Genomic DNA, 7,402 nt, shown 5'->3' on the forward strand with positions numbered 1-7,402 from the left:
ATCCCTGCCAAGATAATCCATCCACCTGACAGGTGTGGCATATCAAGAGGCTGATTAAACAGCATGATAATTACACAGGTGTACCTTGTGCTGGAGACAAAGGCCACTCTAAAATGTGCAGTTTTGTCGCACAACACAATGCCACAGATGTCTCAAGTTTTGATGGAGCGTGGAATTGGCATGCTGACTGCAGGAATGTCCACCAGAGCTGTTGCCAGAGAATTTAATGTTAATTTCTCTACAGTAAGAAGAACATTTGGCTGTACATCCAACCGGCCTCACAACCGCAGACCACCGTGTATCCACACCAGCCACATAGGGCCTAATTTATTTAAATTGACTGATTTCCTTATATGAACTGTAACTCAGTGAAATCGTTGAAATAGTTTCCTTTATATTTTTATTCAGTATAGTTCAACTAGTAATTTAATTATATTTTGCAGTAGCTTTGTGGTATGCCTAGTTGAACTAAATTCAAATTGTGGTAGCATTTTCAGTAGTTAATTACTTCTACTGGAACCACACACTACTTTTTTTGCTAAAAGAACAGAAAATATGGGTAAAATAGGCAATACGTATTTCATAGAGGTATTTAGATCAGATAAATGAGGGTCAACTTCAAACCTCTTTTAAATCGTCATCTCTTTATTCACAACACAGTACTTTTTACACTTTAAACCAAACAGTATGATATCAGCATAATAGTCCTAGAGAGGTCTTCAACCATTTAAAACCATGTATTCTTGCACACTGCTGTAACTGGAGACCTTTTAGGTCCAGTTACAGGGGTGCAACATGTGGAAAAGGAGTGCACTCGAAACTAACTGCCAAGGTATGTTTCCTGGCAGGCCAGTCACAGTCAACTCTGTTCACTGGGTCAGAAGGGTCAGGAAAGGCAAAAATACATATTTGGACCATGTTCCAGTTCAATCTTCAACTAGGTTTGAGATCTGTATAGAAGGGAGATAAAATACATAAATCAACTATAATATACATTTTAAGGTCATCATGAACAACAGTTAGATTTGCTATTGGGTAGAAATGCTGTTGATCCATAATGTGAAAAACTCCAATGCAATGCACACGGTTCTTTGTTCCGTCTTAAAATGGCAGTTGGACAAGAACAACAACAGCGCAGAGGCACAAAAAAAGACACGAACAGACATGTTTATGCGCAACATTGTTCGCACTAAAATTGCTTAATTTTCACCACATTTTCTAGATCTTTCGTAGTTCTACAACATTACCTGACACAGAGTCCATCAAGATGATGAACTTTTGGTTCTCCTGCGTTTGAGTTCACTGTTTTGATATTTTTCAGCAATTTTTCTCTCGTGTCCAGCAGGGACATGGCGATTGGTGTTCAGTCCGATTTCTCTCTTGGTTCTACCTTTTCCACCAGCGTGACATGAATATTCGGCTAAATTGTAGTAATCGTATTGATCGTAGTGTGCTTCTTCGAAAAAAGCAAATATTTCAATGTCTGTTGCCATAATTTTTTAGGAGAGGCAAATATTGCTAGTACAGTTCTCTAAATGAAGTCTATCAACGGCGCAAAAGCTGAAGTAAACAGATGATGTCACTCACTGTTTATATTCTTAACGTCACATGATCAAGAGACGACTCTGATTGGCCCATGTCAAGATCCCTTCTGATTGGCCCATGTCAAGATCCCTTCTGATTGGCCCATGTCAAAATCCCTTCTGATTGGCCCATGTCAAGATCCCTTCGTTTTACAAGGCGGTGTTCTCCTTGGTTTTTTACCCCTTATGCATGCCAGCAAAGCCACTACACTACCAGGGTTGGGGAGGTTACTTTCTAAATGTAATCCGTTACAGTTACTAGTTACTTGTCCACATTGTAATCAGTAATGTAACTTTTGGATTACCCAAACTCATTAACGTAATCTGTTTACATTCAGTTACTTTTAGATTACTTTCCCCTTTTAGATTACTTTAACCCAGAATTACCTTATGAGGCATTAGAAGAAGACAAAAGTGTATGTTTCCAATAGAACGACATCTATTTGCAGGATAAATCAATGTTAAAGTTTACATAGCTGGCCATATATGGATGTTACATTTTACTTTATGGGTTGGTTATGTAGGCTTCTTCTAACCCATCGCTTTCTACTACATATAATATTACGATTAAATTATATCCTTACATTAAAAAACAAAGTCTATCAGTATTCCAGTCGTTCCAATCTTCAAGAATATTGTTTTACCTGAGCATAACCCTTAAACGAAGGACTTATTAGCCAGCCCTACTCTGTTGTTTATTATTGTGTTGTCATGGAGAACTGATTGGGCTCATTGATTCGAGTTGAAAAATAAATGCTCCGCTCATGGAATGGCATGCTTTGAGCACTACTGAAAAGTGTTATTTACATGTGAAAATGAATGCCATATGCTACATTTGCTATAGACCTATTGTTTACCTTTTTGTTGGTGACACTTTGATATCTTGATAATATGCAGCTGTTTAAAGGACAAATCTAGACATTAAACAATAACAAAAATGGATGCCCCGCCTCTGTTTTGGTAAAAAGCTGAGGGATGGGCCTGGAGAAATGTAACCACTCTCAGATTAATAGATAGAGCTATGGATGCAAAGACTGACCATGCATGATATCAAAATTATTGTATTAACCATGTTATGAGGCTATACAGTGTTTGTTTACATTTACAATGTTTACAAACATTGGAGGAAAACAAGCTTATATTTTGGGTTCTCATGGAGTGTAAGAGTTGAACTAAGCTCATGAGGCATTTAAAAGTTATATTCTTCAAGAATGAAAACAAAAATGTAAGAATGCTGATAATATACATTACCAGTCAAAAGTTTGGACACACCTACACAACCCCTGGAATTTCTTTATTTTTACTATTTTATTTAATCTTTATTTAACTAGAATAATAGCGAAGACATAAAAGCTATGAAATAACACATACGGAATCATGTAGTAACCAAAAAAGTGTTAAACAAATCAAAATATATTTTCTATTTGAGATTCTTCAAAGTAGCCACCTTTTGCCTTGATCACAGCTTTGTACTCTCTTGGCATTCTCTCAACCAGCTTCATGAGGTAGTCACCTGGAATGCATTTCAATTAACAGGTGTGCCTTGTTAAAAGTTAATTAGTGGAATTTATTTCCTTCTTAATAATTTTGAGCCAATCAGTTGTGTTGTGACAAGGTAGGGGTGGTATACAGAAGATAGCCCTATTTGGTAAAAGACGAAGTCCATATTATGGCAAGAACAGCTCAAATAAGCAAAGAGAAATGACAGTCCATCGTTACTTTAAAACATGAAGGTTAGTCAATGTGGAAAATTTCAAGAACTTTGAAAGTTTCTTCAAGTGCAGTCGCAAAAACCATTGAGCGCTATGATGAAACTGGCTCTCATGAGGACCGCCACAGGAAATACAAAGAGTTACCTTTGCTGCAGAGGATAAGTTCATTAGAGTTACCAGCCTCAGAAATTGCAGCCCAAATAAATGCTTCACAGAGTTCAAGTAACAGACACATCTTAACATCAACTGTTCAGAGGAGACTGCGTGAATCAGGCAAATTCATGGTCGAATTGCTGCAAAGAAACCACTACTAAAGGACACCAATAAGAAAAAGAGACTTGCTTCGGCCAAGAAACACGAGCAATGGACATTAGACCTGTGGAAATCTGTCCTTTGGTCTGATGAGTCCAAATTTGAGATTTTTGGTTCCAACTGACGTGTCTTTGTGAAACGCAGTGTAGGTGAACAGATAATCTCCGCATGTGTGGTTCCCACCATGAAGCATGGAGGAGGTGTTATGGTGTGGGGGTGCTTTGCTGGTGACACGGTCAGTGATTTATTTAGAATTCAAGGAACACTTAACCATCATGGCTACCACAGCATTCTGCAGCGATACGTCATCCCATCTGGTTTGGGCTTAGTAAGACTATCATTTGTTTTTCAACAGGACACTGACTCAAAACACACCTCCAGGCTGTGTAAGGGCTATTTGACCAAGAAGGAGAGTGATGGAGTGCTGCATCAGATGACCTGGCCTCTACAATCACCCGACCTCAACCCAATTGAGATGATTTGGGATGAGTTGGACCACAGAGTGAAGGAAAAGCAGCCAACAAGTACTCAGCATATGTGGGAACTCCTTCAAGACTGTTGGAAAAGCATTCCAGGTGAAGCTGGTTGAGAGAATGCCAAGAGTGTGTGCAAGGAGTTTTGAATATTTGTTTTGTACCAATAAAAAGTTTGGTTACACCTACTCATTCAAGGGGTTTTCTTTACTTTTTGTATTTTATACATTGTAGGATAATAGTGAAGACATAAAACTATGACAGACCACATTTGAAATCATATAGTAACCAAAAAAGTGTTAAACAAATCAAAATATATTTTAGATTCTTCAAATTAGCCACCCTTTGCCTTGATGACAACTTTGCATACTCTTGGCATTCTCTCGACCAGCTTCATGAGGTAGTCACCTGGAATGCATTTCAATTAACAGGTGTGTCTTGTTAAAAGTTAATTTGTGGAATTTCTTTCCTTAATGCGTTTGAGCCAATCAGTTGTGTTGTGACAAGGCAGGGGTGGTATACAGAAGATAGCCCTATTTGGTAAAAGAACAAGTCCATATTATGGCAAGAACAGCTCTAATAAGCAAAGAGAAATGGCAGACCATCACTACTTTAAGACATGAAGGTCAGTCAAGTTGGAAAATGTCAAGAACTTTTAAAGTTCCCTCAAGTGCAGTTGCAAAAACCATCAAGTGCTATGATGAAACTGGCTCTCATGAGGTCCGCCACAGGAAAGGAAGACCCAGAGTTACCTCTGCTGCCCTGAATGACGGGTCGCCACTGCAATCCCTATACCCAGATACATGCAGTTGAATTGTAAATCTATCATGACGACACAGTACTAAATATGTCTGTTGGCTGTAGACTGCAAACTGGGCAATGCGAGTACAATCTAGACATGTCCAGTAAACATATATGATACTGTCCACTTTCACATTCGATGTGTATTGTATTTGCAAGCCATTTTGGGATGGCAGATAGCCTAGTGGTAAGAGCATTGGGCCAGTTGACCAAAAGGTTGCTAGATCAAATCACTGAGCTGACAAAGTTAAAAAAAGTAAAAAATGTGTCATTCTGCCCCTGAACAAGGCAGTTAATCCACTGTTCCTAGGCTGTCATTGTAAATAAGAATTTGTTCTTAACTGACTTGCCTAGTTAAATCAAATTCTACTTCACTGTTGGAGCTAGTAACAAGCTTTTCGCTGCACCTGCCATAACGCCTGCAAATCTGTGGACGTGAGCAATAAACTTTGATTTGATTTGTAGAGAGACAAACTCCTATGTTTAACTCTAATATCTAACAGATTGTATATAGACTTATTTTTCTACTGTATTATTGACTGTATGTTTGTTTTACTCCATGTGTAACTCTGTGTTGTTGTATGTGTCAAACTGCTTTGCTTTATCTTGGCCAGGTCTCAATTGTAAATGAGAACTTGTTCTCAACTTGCCTACCTGGTTAAATAAAGGTGAAATAAATAAATAAATAAATAAAAACAGTACACGACTGAGACACTAAGAGGCAGTATGACCCCACTGGCAAAAAAACAAAACATTTTAAAGATGCTACTCTTGCGCAGAGGCATGAGAGGATTGCCATACATGTTCATTGAATTTATTTATTTATTTTTGTAATAGATTAGATTGGTCTCAGAGTGCAGGGACAAAGGCAGCTTCAACTCTTAGATAGAGGTATTGTTTAAAAAAAATCATAGACCAGGACAAAGTCTAGCTGACCAGCAATGTGATAAACACAGTCAGACTGTTACAGGTATGGTATGGAAACATTTTGCTACAAATGTTTCTATCTACACAAACATATTTTCTGTATTGGCATTTGACAGGCCATTGTACTGTAGACGAGGGGTGGCGAGACGGTGACACGCCCCTTCCCTGTTGGTGTGGCACGTTCTGACGCTTTTCCACGTCGCAGTTCTCGTTGTCCCCAATGGTAAGCGGTTGCGTGTACGACTCGAGCAAGGCCGGAGAAAGATGGCGGCGCCCGTCCTGAGAGTGTCCACCCCTCGATGGGAAAGAATAGCCAGGCTCCTTGTTTGCGTCTTGGGTATATTGTTGTCCATATACGCTTTTCACGTGGAAACGGAAAAGTCTAGAGACTCGAATTATCGGGCCATGTGCGACGTGAGCAATTCTATCAGCTGTTCAAAAGTATTCACCTCCAGGTAATTTGAATTCACCAGCGGCGCTCTGAATGAGACTGGGTGGCATTGTGGGAACGGCTGCGCGGGCTGAACTGTCAAATATATATATATATATATATTTTTTTCTTTCGTATGCACCTCTTCTTTAGTACACTTTACAATTTCTGTAAAAAAAAATTAAAAAAAATGCAATGGTTTTCGCTCCCAAAAAACCGTCCAAAAGTTACAATCAGAAAGCTTGCATACTGTTGATAACAAACTTAGGCTGGCATGTTTTACTGTAGAAGCTAGTGTAACGTTAGTTGTTTAGCCAAATTGCTAACGCTACGCTACTTATTCACCAGCCAGCAACTAACGCTAGCTAGCTACTAACTGGCTGTTTGTTTGCTAGATGCCAGGAAGTGGTGTTTTTTTTTTCTTCATTTGCATGGATGCACATGTTACACATTTTTATAATTCAAACTTCTAAACACATATTGCTTTCATTAGATTGCTAAATTAGCCAACTAGCTAGCGAATACGGCGCCACCGCCGGCAGCAAACTAACATTGGCTAGTTACTAAGCTAGCCGAGCTAGCTAGACGAGATCGGCGTAACCATTCAGCCAGTTTTGTGTAGTTTGTCTAAACGTGTGAATCAGCTGTCTAATCTAACGTGTAACACATGAAATAAGTTGGAGAGAAAACCTCAAACACGTTTTCCAATATCTAAAACTGATTTTAACTAGAAACTGTAGGCTGCATTTGTATAGGACCATTAACTATATATCAAATATACTTTCCCGATTTCTGCCCTCATTGAGAATAGTTGAATTGTCAGCTGTAATATGTCAATGACAATATGAACAACCTGTTCCTTAGATTGGGAAATGCAAATGTTATATTGACGACAACTGAAGTCACATGACCTGTTTGGATTTCATCTGTCAGTTCACTTGCCATGTGATCTTGGGGTAGCTACCATGATTATATGACATGCACGCTCCTGTTTGGTGTTTAATGTGGACAGGCAAAGTCAGGTCTCTGGTGGGGGGGGTGGACATGGTGGGGGGGGGACATGGTGCTGGAGTCATGAGAACAACACGTGATGAGACCTTCAGTTTCTCAACCACACTCTGCCTGCCGAAGGCCATCATGATGCTTTGAATAACACCCAACTTA

The 7,402-nt window shown here is 39.1% G+C and overlaps 1 long non-coding RNA gene across 1 annotated transcript; it reads right to left on the minus strand.

Moving 5' to 3' along the window:
• Window positions 1-624: 624 nt before the first annotated feature.
• On the minus strand, window positions 625-1,600 carry LOC115153889 (uncharacterized). The gene is made up of 2 exons (XR_003867786.1): window positions 1,248-1,600; window positions 625-950 (listed from the first exon to the last, which is right to left on the minus strand). It is a non-coding gene; the product is annotated as an uncharacterized LOC115153889 (long non-coding RNA).
• Between the last annotated feature and the right edge of the window lie 5,802 nt (window positions 1,601-7,402).

This window comes from Salmo trutta, chromosome 19 (assembly GCF_901001165.1).
Source record: "Salmo trutta chromosome 19, fSalTru1.1, whole genome shotgun sequence".
In the NCBI taxonomy this organism is placed as follows: domain Eukaryota; kingdom Metazoa; phylum Chordata; class Actinopteri; order Salmoniformes; family Salmonidae; genus Salmo; species Salmo trutta.